The 14,289-nt window shown below is 35.5% G+C and overlaps 3 pseudogenes; all 3 read right to left on the reverse strand.

Moving 5' to 3' along the window:
• Window positions 1-3,362: 3,362 nt before the first annotated feature.
• Window positions 3,363-5,716, reverse strand: LOC120129427 (annotated as a pseudogene).
• A 1,265-nt stretch (window positions 5,717-6,981) lies between these two features.
• Window positions 6,982-8,900, reverse strand: LOC120130199 (annotated as a pseudogene).
• Window positions 8,901-9,856: 956 nt separating this feature from the next.
• On the reverse strand, window positions 9,857-12,393 carry LOC120129437 (annotated as a pseudogene).
• Between the last annotated feature and the right edge of the window lie 1,896 nt (window positions 12,394-14,289).

Here is a 14,289-nt window from a genome sequence, read left to right on the forward strand (position 1 = left end):
GGCTTAGATTGGATCCCTTCATCCTCCTGTCTGCCTTGTCAGCTGACATCTCCAGCCCACTTCCAGATACTATAGGGACCTCGTGTAATCCACTACTACTGTACACAGCTTGCTGTCTTAGATTAGATCTCTCCTCGGGTCTTGAGTCCACATCGTCCACAGTCTCATTCCTAGTCATATACGGGCCGACATTCCCTGCATAATCCTCCCTACGCGTCTCGTTGGTAGTTCCAACATTAACTGCTTCAACATGGGGAGAAATATCGAATGACTCTATGGAGGCATCTCCCCCCTCGATAAACCTCCGATCACTGTCATAATCCTCAACTCTCAGCTTCATCCTCGCCACTCTACCACTGATGATGATAACCACTCCGTCTGGTATACTAGACATCGTCTGAACTGATAACAGTAATCTGGCTTCATCAAATCGATTTCAATTTAGTGTTTTGTCATCGATCTTAACTACCAGCCCCTATCTACTACCCAGTTCTTTAAAGAATCTTTCATTCCACACCTCCAAGGGCATGTCCTGCGTAACCACCCACACTTTTACCTTTCTCTTGCCTTCAAAACTTAGAAGCATCTCTACCTCCTCAAACCAATTCTGGATAAATTCTCTCCTCTGCCAACACAATTGCAGTTCCTCCTCGCTTGAGAATTGCAGTACTGATAAAAGTCCATGCTAAAGGGAAACTTTTACAGCAAGCCCATCTACTCTCAGTATGTTTTGCACTAAATCTTGATTGTACATCCCTTTTATCTGACCGACCAAACAAAGCCTTCTACAGTTTGTCTCAGCTCTTGAAACACGGATTGGCTTCAAACTCTTATCACCCTGATCTTTTTCGTTGTTCGGCAAAGCATCCACTATCCTGAATTGCACTTCCATTACCGTTTTGTGGCATCTCCTATACTCTTGACGTCTGGAATAGGGCAATGGTATTCCATTTACCACCCCTATCAACGCTTTTTTATACGTTCGTGAATCTTTCAACGTTGTGGGCTTCTCCCCCGCCTTATGGACTACTTTCTTACTCACGGGTACCAGGGCCGGTTCTGACTTTTTCTTGACCCGGAGCAAAATTAAAAAAATTGAGTCCTAATTTAAAAGAATATTAAAAAATATGCAATATAAAATTTTAATTAATTTTTTATTAAATTAAATAAATATTAATTCATTACAATATCAAAAATGTCAAAAACATATTTAAGTATATAAATACTTATAAAAACATTGCCTTCGAGCATTTCTTGATGCAAAATCATTGATGATAGTGTCAACATCAATGTTTTCCAATACATTTTTCTCAATATATAACATAGCTAGCCCATTCAATCTTTCTTGTGATATTGTTGACCTCAAATAATTCTTCAATAATTTCAGCTTTGAAAAACTTCTTTCCGCGGATGATACCGTTACCAGCATTGTTAATAAGATTCAATAAGCAATTGAAACATTAGGATAACAATCTCTAGCTTTAACAAACTCAAAAACTTCAAGCGCTGACATGAATACATTTGACAAAGTCAATTGCAACACTTTATTTTCAGAAAAAAAAAATCATCTACATCAACATCCGACAAATTATTATGAGAAAAAATAATCTTAAAATTATTACAACATTCTTTTAATAAGTCAATAAAAAATAAGTTTATGAGCCCTGTTTTTAATTTAATTTATTAATATTTATGGGCCCTGCTTTTAATTTAGTTTATTAATATTTATGGGCCCTGCTTTTAATTTAGTATATTAATATAATTTTTAACGTTATGATGAAAATAATAAGTTAATAAAAAATAAGTTTATAGGCCCTCTTATATTAATATAAAAAATGATATATTAATATTTATGAGTCTTATTTTTAATTTAATCTATTAAAATATAATAAATTAATATAAATTAAAATTATGGGCTCTGGGTAGGTGCCCCTCTTGCCCCTGCCCAGAGCCGGCCCTGAGTCGGGTACTATGCCTCTTGATTCCAGGGATAAGAAGACCCTTATGGAAAAACCGTCTATTATTCTTCCATCCCCTTTCTCGACAGTATTTTTAGCCCCTGTTATATCCTTATATCTTACAAATGCGAATGTTGACTTCTTAAGCACCCTTTTTCCTATTTCTATAGGCAATAAAAACATCCAAAACAATTCCATACGATTAGAAGGCTTCTTTTAAAATCAGATGGTGGACCCTTTTACTAACGTTGTCCACAAAAACAGTGAAGCCCCGAAGCCGACGACCTTCCTCATTGGCCACGGAAGCACTTTTCCTTCTCGACTCAACGTATCTAGAGATGCACAGAAGCCGGATTTCAATCCAATCCGGATTGGATAAAAACCGATCCGGTTTTTTCCCCAATCCAAAAACCGGATTTTAAAAAAACCGGATCGGATTTTAACCGGTTTGGAGGGCTGCATGGTGTAACCGGTGTAACCGGTTTCGGTTTGCAAAAAAACCGGATTTTTTTGGATAAAAATCCAGTTTTTTTAAAAAACCGGATTTTTTTCCAGATAAAAAACCGGTTTTTTATCCGGTTTGAAAAAAACCGGTTTTTAATCCGGTAAAAAAACTGGTCGTTTAATTTTTTCCCAAACCGGTTATACTATCCGGTTTTTAAATATCCGATCCGGTTTAAAAAAAAAACCGGTTTTTCTAAAATCCGGTTTAACCGGTTTCGGATATTTTTTAGACAAAATCGGATATTCGGATTTTTTGTGCACCTCTAAACGTATCCCATATGGGTTTTCATTTGTAACTATTATTAATTTTAATTCTATTGTTCCATAATTTGGACCGACTTAATAAATTAAGTGTTAATGTTGTAGGTAATTCAATTTAGCCCTTGAATCTAGAATTAATAGTGCAGGTAATTTAATTTAGCCCTTGAATCTAGAATTCAGCTAATAAAGCTTTGAACTTTTAATTGAACACATTTTAGGCCATAGATCAAGATTGTTAACTTTAGTTTAATTCACAGTCGAGCTTCAGATTAAAACGTGTCCAACCTTGAATTTTTATTTTATTTTTAAAAGCATGTTTGTTTGCTCATGTTTTTTATAAGCATGATCTTACCAATTTTATATTTTTCCATATTTTCTTTCAAAATTCGAGGCACTTTTTCTTTGTCATGCGAGCTTCCTCTCTTCAGACTCGGACAAAGATTACAATATAAAGATTGCATGATAGCAGTGATAATGGCCTAAGCAGGCTCTCTGTTTTGTACTACAATAACATTCTCCAACACCAAAATATAACCATTTATTTTTTCATATTAAGATGGTAAAGTCTTGTATACAAATAACATTCAAGCCTCGTTACTTCATTCTACAGTACAAGTCCAGCAGTCCATTTAGTTCCCGCAAAAAGAAACTGAAAATTCAAGAGAAGAATCATGCTCTATTAACAGTTATGTTATGTACGCACTGCAGATGGCTCACATCCACCTCCGACTTCTACCTCTTCGTGATAAGCGATAAATACGACCATATAACCATTTTCTCCCATGTCTAGACACAGATTGCTGCAAAACCACAATTTACTAGTCAAAACCCCAAGCAAAATAGCTGAATAGTTTCACCATTTGATATTCCCTATACAGAGTAGTTTATGATATGTAATCCTACAAAATATTATGAAAACAAAGACTAAAACTGAATGCTCATTCAAGTGATTTAAACATAAAAAAAATAGGAAACATATAAATAAATACTGTAAAACTTAAAATGTTATGATATATAAGCAGTTCTATTAAGGCAGTTCTCGGTGAACCATGAAGAGGTCTGAATACACATACACGAAAACTCACCCGTATTCTATTGCTAAAGCTTGACTACCTTCTTAGGCTCTATTGAAATGAGTTAAAGAACATGAGTAGAAAATACCATCCAGGTATCAAATGTAAGCAGGCTACATTACCTCAGTCTTAGCACCAAACTCGAGAGTGCTGTCACAGACATGACACTCTGCTCTCTGTGGGGATCCATTGAATTTTTCTGATTTCACAAAGGCAAATACCTACAAGAAAGTGATAAATCAGTTAAGATGAACAGTAAGCCTAACAGTGTTTAGGTTTGTAGGAGTAGTTACTAATGACTAGGTCAAGAGAAAAGGATATGGTGCTTTCTGATTTCTGAAACATAAAATAAATGCAAGATAAAAAATTGTTAGGATTCACCTCCTCCCCACAATTAGGGCATCCACCCTTCAGAGCTACCAAATCATTTCTCCACAGTCTTTGAAGCACCCGAACTGGAGACGGTGTGAATTAGAGTAATATCAAAGTAGCAGTCAAAGGTCAAATAAATATTGATTTGTTAGAACTCTTACCAGCAGATGATGCAAGTGCATAGCCAGTCACAAACCCAATGCCCATAGGGAGAATGCCATTAACAGTGGAAAGAAACTCCAAGTTGGCTGCTTGGATGTCATAGGGCACATCCGAACTGAATGGATCTTGATATGCTAGACTAATTGTGTAAATGATAGGAACAAGGCACAAAGTACAGCCAAATGCAAAAATCAGGATCCATATGCTTGCTAATGTCAAACTTTGCGACAAATCTTCCTGCCCTACATCCAAGAAAAGCTCAATATTCAACCAGAACAAGCACGAAAAAAAAAAGGAAAACATAGCACTGATCCTAATCACCATTTTCCAAACAACATAACAATACAACGGATCGAAAAATCCTCCTTTGGCAACTCATTTAGCATATACAGATATCATATAAGACCCTTACCGCAACAGATATAAGTGTAAGATGAACAATTAGGGAGCAACATAATATAAATGGGTTTTCTTTTCCTTTTCACTTGTATTAGGCTTAACCGGATATAAGTATAAGATGAACCTACAGCTGAATATTGAAATATATAAACTTATAAAGCATTGAACAGACACAAGAACCAGACAATAATGATGTATAGAACATATACATGATTCAGAAAAGAATTACCTCTGCATCTGCATAAGTAGAATGTCGCCTTATACTGCACCGAGGGTACTTAACAACGGATTTAGAACCATACCTACGTAGTTTTAACTGTATATAAAAGCAAAAACATTTACCATGCATCAGTCAAAATCAAATTAGGGAAAAAATAGTTCGCTGATAAAAAAAATACTCAACATTTACACAGTTAGTTACCTCTACTCTATCAAACATGTCATCAACAATCAAAGGATGCCCACTGTAATATGCATCTCGTGCCTAATAATTTCCAAGAACAATTTGTGATTAGTTCAGTAAACAATTGCTTAATTTTTTAAATTAGATAAATTAAGTTAGGTTTCTTACTTGGCGATAGAGGGCCTCTAAGGTTTCTTGACTGGCGGTTTCGATGGGGCCAACGAACAGGCAAGATGGTCCTTCCTCTTTGGCGGCGGTGAAACCCTGGCTCTCGCCGGCGTAGAAACCCGAGACGCGAACCGAGAACGGCGGTTGCTAGGTCCGGAGTAAAGGTGGGTTTACGACGGAGGAACCTCCGATGAGCGAGGTCTAATGGAGTGGCACATGCCGGCCATGAAACGGTGGGGGTATATTACAACTGCCGTGGCAAGGCGAACATTAGGCGAGTGGGAACCGGAAGCTGGAAATTATTTTGAGACCACGAAAAGGGGAGGAGGGGGTATGAATGATTGGTTTTGGCTTGTAAGTTCTAAGGACATTGAAAGGGATTTGAGACCAATTTTTATGGCTTCTGAGGCTATAAATGGTGATTGTTTCGGGGAGCTTAAATGTCTGCTCCACTGCCTCATATTATATGGGGTAAATTACGTCATTCCTCACTTAACTTTACTCTCTCTTCTATTTTATTATTATACTTTTAATTTTTCTAATTTTCTAATTTTCTAATTTAACTTTCGAATTGCTCCTATTTTAATCACTATGAATTATTTTTTTATTATTTTCGTATAACATGACATGTTTTATTATTATTTAATATAAAAATAATATAAAATATAAAATAAAAACAAAAGGAGGTTGGTGCCACTAATGAACATCGTCGATTACCGTAGAAGGTGGTCGTTCAGTCTCAAATTTTATGGGTCTCTTCGTCTCGATACTCTGAGTCTAAATCCGACCTCCATTTTATCTAAACTTGTTCCGAAATCCATGAATCATAAATTGAAAGTGAGAAAGTTGAAATGTTCCAATCGAGATTCACGAGTTTTGGACATTTTTCGGTGAAACAACCACTAAATTTGAAGTCAGGGGTTGAAGTAAATCGATTTATGAAATTTGAGATCGAACGACCACCATCTACGGTGGTCGACTACTACTGATGGTAGCGTCCAACCCCTTTTATTTTTATTTTATATTGATATCGTACAAAAAAATAATAAAATAATTCAGAATTGTCAAAATAAAAATAATTCAAAAGTTCAATGAATAAATTAGAAAAATTAGAAATATGGTGACTAAAATAGGAGAAAGATTAAAGTTTAGTGAGAAATGATGTATTTTACTCTATAATATATTCCTCCCTCTCTGCTCGTTGGTTCTGGATTTTGTTACGTCCAAGCAAAAGTGTAAACTACACATGTGGTCTTTTATATTTTTGGTTTTTCAATTTTGATTACTGGTTCAGAAAAATTAGTTTTGATCTCTTACGTCGTAATGTAATACATTTTGATCGTACAAACTTAGTTGTCTCAGTGGTTAAGGGATTTGTCATTATCTTTTGAAGTCTTGAATTTGAACACCGAATATGTCAAGAAAATAAATGTTCATTATCAAATGATTGGAAATCTTTAAATATATATTACTTTATATTTACTCGACATTTAAAAAATAAAATAAAAATTACCTGAATAGCCTAAAGCTTATTTCCCTAGGTTGGCCCGATGGTCTTTTTCTTTTTTCCCGGATTTTGGTTTCCTGAGAAAATTCAGGGTACTGCTATTTACAATAAGCAAAAGAAAAGGTTCACAGTTGCTTCTCCTTCAAGTTTCTTATGCCAATACATCCACATTCACGAGCTAGAACTGAAAGGAAAAGCTGCATCTCATCCATTGGAGGCCCTTCAAATATTTCCTTATTGCTTTCCGGATTCATGTGCCGTGTTTCCCAAGTTTTTTGGAGAAGAAAGGATCCCATTCATGGCCTCCCAGTTTCCCAAACGTGAAATACTTCCAAGACTCTTGTTCTGGGAATTCGCTTCCTTCCCATCTTTCTTTTGCTTCCTAATCGCTTCAACTCTGTCAACAACTCCCTTAACTGTGAGGTCGAATGCATCTTCGATTGTTTCCAATTTCGATGCAGGATCCGCGTAGATCATATTCGGGATCAGCTTTACGACCTCGTCCCTCATCTGCAGTAGTTTTTCGATGTTGGCATCGCCAGATTTAACCGCACTGGCTGGTATCAACACCGAGTAGTGTGTATAATCCTTGGGGAAATGCCATATGTATTGAACATACGCTGAACCTGGATGGAAGAAAACTGGAATGCAACCGGCCAATATCGAATCGAATATCGACCTCCTGGGGTAGGAATCCCCTGGAGGTTGTAAGCAAAAGATGGAACTTTGAAACAACTTCATCAAATTGTCTGCCTTGTGGCACCTCTGGCTTTGATCATCACATTCTAGGAACCTGCATTTCTTCCTTGAAGCTAGGCACTGATCGATAATTTCGTTGCGGATAGACTCGTCTCGATTTGGCCTTCGTGCTCCTGCGAAAGAAAACAACAACTGTCTCTTCAGTCTTCTCATTCTGTTCTGCCATTGAAACACATCATCATCTTTCGAAGGGTGGAAATATGTAGGATGTGGTATCGCAAAGTCGTTGTTGTTCCAAGGACTCGACTCGATCACCAGCATTGTCATGTTCTTCGATTCAGGAGTCCGTTGCCCCAATCAGACACATTTTTTTGGTCCCTCCTGAAATCCCAATTGATTCTTCCAGCAAACAAGAAATGATCTCGACCCCACATTTTTGTCCATTCAGGTCTACCTGCAAGCCACTTGACAAGCTCAACCGCATCATGGTCTCTCCTAAAACCAATAGGGTCCCAAAGGTAACGACCAACATCAAGGCCTGCATAGTACGGAACATAGATCGCCGAAGCCAATGACGGATCGTTAGTTAAACACTTGTACTGCTTCATCCTGTTGTGGAAAATAACTTCTAACAAGAACAGGTTTGTCGAAAACCAGCCCGTTTTCGAATAAATCTTTTCATTTCTTGGAAGAGGGGAGCCTAGGCCTAGGTTTAATGCATACTCACACATATCTGTCCATGCACTAACTGAGTTGCAGTTATCCAGCAAGTCTTGGTTAAATTTCCTGCGGATGTCATGAATGAATATTTATCGACCCGAACACGACAATGGAACGTGTTGGGGTTTTACCACATTATGTGTCTTTGGTTCTGGAACAACTTTGTTTATTTTTTGCCCTATGATTTTGGCTAAAGCAACAGCAGCAGGTTTAATCCTGCTTCGTCTCCTGCTATGCCTCGCCCTTTCCCTTCTGCCTCGGTTGTCATCCTTTGCATTTCTCAATTCTTCTTCAAGCAGTTTGCCACTTATTGTCTCGAACGTTTCGGTTTCATTATTGTCGGACATCAACGAAGCAATCAACCGATCGATATCGATATCCCTGTCAATGTAAAACTTAATAGGCTTTCTTTTGTTTTCGGTTTCATCAATGGCCTTCTCTACATTATCTTCAATCTTAACATTTTTAACATGAGAAGAGTTCGTCCCTCCTTCATCTTTAGCAACATGATCATGGAAAGACTCGGATGAACCGATGAAACCAGTTCGATTGTTGCCAAGGAAACTCTCCCCCTTTTTCACAAATGTTACAGACGAAGAATACAGGTAAAACAGTGTGAACCATACAAAAAAAAGATCAAAACAATGTACCAGGATTGGCTTCGGCAAGGACATTTTCCGTTCATTGGCTTCTCCATTAAAGTTTTACTGCTCATACAGTTGTATATATGATTCATGCAGAAGCAAAAACACAGGAACAGGCAAAGAAAACCTGGGAAATCATCCAAAAGGAAAGCAATGCTGGAATCTCTGCTGGGGAAAATGAGAGAAAATGGAAGCTGTTTGAACAATTCAAGATCTTTAGTGCATTGAGGGGGGAAATCTACATATTCGATGCACTGGAACACATGGAAACAAATATGAGGGTGATTTGCCTACTCTTAGATCAAATGTTTTCCAGTTGATCATAGGGGTCAAATCTAGATTAAAAGCTTTATGTAATCAATAGCCATTGACTGTGATTACTGATGAGAGATTGGCCTAATGGAAAATAATACTGTCGTTCAAATTTTCCCCGACAATCTTGCTAGGAACGACATTTGCTCGTATAAAATTTTGTGGCATCAGCCTAAGCTCATGTTAAGACTTAAGGATTTCCTTTCCATTTAGATCCGATCTTATTCGAGATATGAATAAAAATATGTTCAAACTTAATATTATAATGTAAAAATTAAATCGGACACAAGATTAAATCATTTCTCTTATATATACACGTTAAAATATGATGATGACAACACATTAAATTTTCAATGAGAAAACTTGCGGAATAAACCATGGAAGTAGAGATGTCAACCGCAGATTCATTACTGAGAATTCTCATGTTCGTCGTAGTTCAAGCACTGGTTGTTCATTGAACATTGGCTTAGTTCTCGTCCCCAATTCCGACAGATTCGATACAATTATATTTGACAAATTTTAATCAGGAATCATAAACATTCTGCCAATCCTTTTATCAACCTCAGTCGGGTAATGAAAACAAAATTATGGGGCAGACTATACGGAAAAAGAAGTTCCCAATTATTCAATAATGCTTGCTAAAATTGTTGAAAGAAGATATCATTAAGCGATACTACATCAGAGAAGAAAAAACTAGAAACAACCAATAAGTTCATACACTATAAGAACCTGTCTTAAGCTATTGTATCCAAAACCGACGGTAAATGGCAAAAACCGAATCATCAAAAAGAGAAAATGTTGTTCAGCCAACGGAAATGGCGAACCACGCGATATCGAGAAAGGCTGAAACGAACATTGCAGCAGAATGCACTCACCTTACAAGACTACACGATGTTTCAAACGAATCAGAGAGGCGAAGATCCACTCTAGGCATGATTGTAATGATGCAACTTGTATAATAGCACTTTGCCAGCAGCATTTCCAACTGCCATGAAACCGCCACCGGGACTGAAATCCAGACAGCGGGGATAATGTAAGTTCTTATTCAGTGGAGGCCAATTAGAGTATACAGTAAACGATGGGACATGTATCAGTTTTAAACTGTTCTTCTTCATGGTAGAACATATGGCCAGTATTTGAGCATCACTATTGAACTTCATAAAATCGACTTTGGTGGTTAAATTCTCGACAGTCTTGATCGGTTTTCTTTTGCCTCCCAAAAAATCATCCCTGTTGTATATGTTCACTATCCCACTGTCGGAACCAGCTGCAAACATTCTTCCATTTGGTGATGTACAAAGAGCTGTACCATTAATGCAGCCTTCATCAACGGCCTTATGGAAGCATGTTCTCGTTCTCAAGTCCCAATGGTAGACCTCTCCATCACCGCCTGAGCTCAATAATTGGTTACCATTATCGGCGAAAGCTAGGGAGCGGACTGTTCCATTCATCTTAAGTGTTCCAATCAATTCCTTTGTTTTGGATGAAACCAACAATAAATAGCCTTCATTTCCCACAAACGCAATCGTACTAGAATCCGGGGAAATCTCAAAAACTTCCAAGCTTTTTTCCTCCCTACCAACCAATGGCCCTATCTTATCGACTTTTGCTTTCACCAAATCAAAACAGTAGAAGAACTTCCTCCTTCCTGATATAATGACCTCGGAACCATCCGGTAAGAAAGATGCTTTACGAACCGGACAATCTTCAAGAAAAACACTTTGTATTTTGGTATTCCGTTTACCATCGATCTGGAAAAACCTGATCCTCCGATCCAATCCAGCAGCAAGAAGTAACTGAGCATTCCTATGGAACTGAACTGAATTATTGGACCATTGGAAGGTTCCTCAACATTTGCATCCACTAGTCTCGAGTACTCAAGAAGCCCTGGCAACAATTTAACCCTACTCTTCACCACCAGATCTTCATTTGTCCTAAGAATATCATCAACTTCAATATTTCCATAACCAGAGGCTGGCACTACACCCTTTTCTTCATCAGACGATTCGTCATCAGAACTACAATCATTCCTTAACCCCGAATCTAGATCAGCCCAATCTGTTCCAGGGTTCAGCTTAGCGTGTTGAGCCCTCAATCTCGAAACATACTCAGAACCAGAAATCACACTCTCGCCGTCTTCCTTCCTCAGCTTCCTCAGCCTATTAACCTTAGCTATGTTTATCGCGGTTCTGTCCTCCTCCTCATCCACCCAAACAGCTTTCCTTCCCTTGAGAATCTTCTCCTCATTATCACTTTCCTTGGACAATTCCACATCGTTTGGAGAATTGTCCAAAAAGAACAAGGCGGAACCATCTTCAGCAACGACATCTTGAGCATTTTTGTCAGCCTCTTTACCGAATTCAACAGGGGAATAAATCGACCCAAAAAGGAAATTTTCAAGCTTTTTCATTTCTTTCTCCTGCTCATGCTCAATCTGGCTTTCTTTTTCTTTCTTTCTCTTTTTCAACTTAGAGATTTCGGAATCAGATTCCAACCCATTCTCAGGATCTTTTCTATCTCCGTTATTTGTGAGCACCTCGTCATCCCTTTTAGCCTTCACTCTGTTTCTAGAAACTGGATTTTGAGATATCAAACTCATTTTTCCCTCGTTTGAAATTCTGAAAAACAAAAAAACATCAAACACCTAATGAGCAAAGGTTTACAAGCAAATCCTGAACAGTTATAATTTTATCTTAATTGAAAACACACTAAGAGTAGAGCCGATAAATTTTTGATAAAAATAAGAAAAATAATTATTAAATCACTAAATGAGAAACAAACACACCAGATAAATAAATTCCAAACTCTATATGTAATGAACAAAAACAAACATATATAAATTATAACAACAAATGAAACATTAGCTAAACCAACAGAGTTAGACTAAAACAAACCAAAGAAATTACAAAAAAAAAAAATTGAACTTTTACACAAAGAAAACAGCAGTAGCGTTACGAACCAAAGAAAAAACAGAATCCAAATGCTTAAATAGAAAACAATAACAAATAATATGTTAATAAACATCAAATTAATTAATATAATAAGAAAAACAATTAGGTTGAACTTAGTAGTGAGAGCTTTGACGATGACCCGAAATGAAATCTTACACGATGAGAGGCTGAGAGCTCCAATCATGAAAGTCTCATAAAAATTAGGAAACGAAAGATTTAGGGTTTTATAAAGGCGACCGGCATTAGTTTTCTAAACGAGTGACATACTGAGTGAGCCGAATGCAAAAAATTAGGGTTTTTGGCTTTTAGGCATTTGTTATTTTATTCATATTTCTCTTTTTTTTAAAAATTTTAGGTTTAATTACACGAATGATCGCTTATGTTTGTATTTTGTTTACTTTTAGTCACTGTCTTCAGAAAAAAAACATAAGATATTGTCAATTTCGTTTTTATTTAATTAAGATATGGTCATCATAAGTTAATTGATGTTAACGCTTAACAGAATATGTGATGTAATAATTGATATAATCACATATTTAATCTGTGTTATTTACATATTTTATGAATTTATTCATACTTTTAAATAAATTTTAACATAAAATATATATTTTTAAATGAAAATAAAAAATAAAGTATTTATAAATTAAGTTAATAATAAAGCATATTTAATAAGTTAATATAAAAAATATTTTTAAATTAATATATATAAAATATTATGAATTTATGTATTTATAGACAAAATATATACACCATGTTGTCTACTTTAGACCAAGCATTGGTCTTGGCTTAATGTTTGGATACATGTTTATTTTATTGACCAATGTTTGAATCTTTTTTGACCCAATTTACTTTCCTTTGTTTTCTTTCAGCCATAGGATAACACATATCACGCTTTGATTGGTGAAAATAAATATATTAAATTAAAATAAAGTTAGTCCTCCAATCGAATGGTGACACATGGCATGGAATGTGGTATCATTCAATTGGAGGATTAAATTTATTTTAATTTATTAAAAGTATGACTAAATTGAGAGAATATGTAAATAATATAAATCAAATGTGTAGTTATATCAAAATATTTAAATGTTGTTAACGACAGTTAACTGGGAATGACTACATATTAATTAAATAAAAAGTGATCATAACTTATATTTTTTGAAATTAGTTACCAAAAGTAGATAAAATACAAATATAAGTGATGTTTATTAGGTTCGGGTTGAGTTATTTTTTAGTTTAGTTCAGTCTTGGATAATTGATTTGGGATTAATATTATTGGGTTTGGGTTTAAATAAACATGGTTAAATTTTAAAAATAATCCATAAACTTATCAATCTGTTAAGATTCAGCCCCTCTACTTTTATTACACTTAAAACTTATCCGTCTACTTTTTTAATTGTTCGTTTCCAATCCTTTGAATATCTTCTTGGATTAATCCCATCTAAAAAATTAGTCACGATCACAAATTTAACATTTAGCCTTTACACCACTAACCAAGTGATCTCGGTAGTAAATGAATTGTTGTTATTCCTTATTTTCTTAAAAAAAATGTTGTTATTCCTTAATATCCCGAGTTTGAGCACTAAGAATACTAGAGGTATAAGCATTTAATGTCATAGTTTGAGAGTTATCTTTAAATAGATACTACCTTGTACTTGCCCCGGATTAATTAGAAAAACATTTAGCATTTACAGTTTTAGTCACTTTGGTCGTGCTCTTGTTACAGCCTTTAATTGTCCCTCAATATTCTTCTTTTTCAAATCAAATAAAATCCTTTACAATTTAACGGAATCACTGAAAATTACACCAGAAAATACAGTCCTTGTCCATGTATATATTAATAAAATATATAAAAATTTAAAAATATATAATTAAATATAAATTCAAAAATTACATAAAAGAAAATAAATAAATAAATAAATAAATAAATAAATAAAATATATTTATAGGAAAGGCAAATAACCTGCATAAGAAGCTACATAAAAAGCTTTTGTAGGATTGTGGACCGGAGACCTTACAATTCACTGGAAACTTGTATATCAGTACTACAAGGGCGTTATGGAATATTAATCCTTCCTTACACGTAGTAAATTCCTGTATCTATTCTCTGAGTAAGTAGGTCATTTTTTTATTTTATTTTATTAAAATAATATTTTTTT

This window comes from Hibiscus syriacus, unplaced genomic scaffold, assembly GCF_006381635.1.
Source record: "Hibiscus syriacus cultivar Baekdansim isolate YM2019G1 unplaced genomic scaffold, ASM638163v2 tig00001644_pilon, whole genome shotgun sequence".
Lineage (NCBI taxonomy): Eukaryota > Viridiplantae > Streptophyta > Magnoliopsida > Malvales > Malvaceae > Hibiscus > Hibiscus syriacus.